The sequence below is a fragment of the Lactuca virosa genome, chromosome 9 (genome assembly GCF_052849685.1).
Source record: "Lactuca virosa cultivar CGN04683 chromosome 9, Lactuca_virosa_CGN04683_v6, whole genome shotgun sequence".
Lineage (NCBI taxonomy): Eukaryota > Viridiplantae > Streptophyta > Magnoliopsida > Asterales > Asteraceae > Lactuca > Lactuca virosa.
Genome location: NC_136434.1, coordinates 159,636,098 through 159,637,909, shown reverse-complemented (window position 1 = coordinate 159,637,909; position 1,812 = coordinate 159,636,098). Strand labels below are relative to the sequence as shown.

Genomic DNA, 1,812 nt, shown 5'->3' with positions numbered 1-1,812 from the left:
AATGTATTAAATCAATTAACATGATATATAAACAAATTAAATTGATAAGAATTTAAACAATGACCGAATACATTGTAACAAAACCTAACACTTTCCCATGAATCTAAGGTGTTTGACATGTGAATTTAGGCACGAACTCACATGGGAAGTTTTCCTTAAAGCCACTAAATATTCCCACCACCATTTTGGGTGGCGCCAGTCTCTTCCCTTACCCCTCAAAAATTAAACAAATATTTATCCAATAATTAATGCCAACAAATAATCTCAATTTTCATTAATTAATGAATAAAATCAATCGTATAAAATGAACAATATCTTTACATTAAATGCCCTAATAAAAATAATTGTAAAAAGATCAAACAATTTTACTGTATCTGAGGGTAATTTAGTAATTTGGTAGGTCGACGGCGACGGACAAAAGCTGTTTCTTCGCCGGATGTGGACTTTCAACTTCTTGCTCGCTCATGAGCAGTTGACTTTTCTTCGCACAGTCAACGCTCAAACCCAACTGGAATTCAGGGAATGCGGGTAAGTTTAAGTCAAATCCACGCGGTTGGCTATGGGTGGAGGAGGTGGTCTTCTCGGAGGTTGTGACGCCGCTGGCGGTTGCTCCGGTACCGGGGTTGTTGCCGTCGTAGTGGCGTCTTTTGTGACCACCGAGTGCTTGTCCGGTGGGGAAAGTTCTATGGCAGATAGAGCACTCGTGGGCTCTTCCACTAGGCTTTAAAACAGAGGAAGCGGAGGCGCTGGCGGTTGTGGTGGCGGAAGTAGACGGGTGGTCTTCGGAGACGTTTTTCCGGTGGCTGGCTTTGTGTCCACCGAGTGCTTGGTAAGAAGAGAACCCCTTGTTGCAGACGCTACACTTGTGAGAGACAGACTGATGAAGTGGTGGCAGTGGAGGAGATTGGGCAGCGACAGCGGCAGCGGTGGCGGTGGAGGTGGTGTCTGTTCTTCCACGAGAGAGCAACATGAGACAGAAAGCTAAGTACTCCTCCTCCGTGGGTTGTTCTGGTTCCGATGGATGAGTGATGTCGCTATCCGTGCTTGTGGTGGTTCTCGGCCTCTTTGAACGCTTGCCTTTATTCCAAGAATCTTGAATTACGGTGGTGGTCGGGAAATTCATGTCTTTGTAATGGAAGGAAGGTGGTGGCGCCGCCGTGTTTGTTGCCGGTGAGTTTAGAGCTTCGAGTGCCATTTAATTTGTAAGAGAAAATATAGTTGCGTATGAAATGGTAGTGGAAGTGTTGTAGTGGTTATCGTATACCATATTGGTGTGGTTTATATAGAGTAAAAGTATTCCCCTACCATAGTTGACTAACAATTTCCATACGATGAGTATACTCCTATTAATTAAATATAATATTTGTCCATTTGTGTGAATCTTCTTTTTCATTAATTACTTTCCATATAAATAAACAATTTAAAATTTTACATGTAAATAAGTTTTAGTCAATGACTTTGGTTCAACTAAATTAAACCACCGTCAATGCTAAGAGGTTTTTTTCCTTTTTTTTTTTAAATAAATGAAGAACTATGTTTATAAATACACTTCTACAATGTTTAATTTGATTTAATTTATTTAACAACCAGGTGTAAGACCTTTATATTATACGGGTTAATATAACGGGTTGATTAAAAAAATTAAATAATACTAAAATATAATTAATAAGATTTTTAATTTTTTTTAAGATAAGGAATAAAGAAACATATTTATTATCATATTTATTATAATTAATTAATACTTTACATATATAAATAAAAGTATTATTTGGTTTTTTAATTTTAAAATTTGAAAAAACCAATAAATTGACA

General features: G+C 37.5%; 1 pseudogene; it reads right to left on the bottom strand.

Moving 5' to 3' along the window:
- Positions 1-245: 245 nt before the first annotated feature.
- On the bottom strand, positions 246-1,247 carry LOC145140946 (zinc finger protein ZAT10 pseudogene; annotated as a pseudogene).
- Between the last annotated feature and the right edge of the window lie 565 nt (positions 1,248-1,812).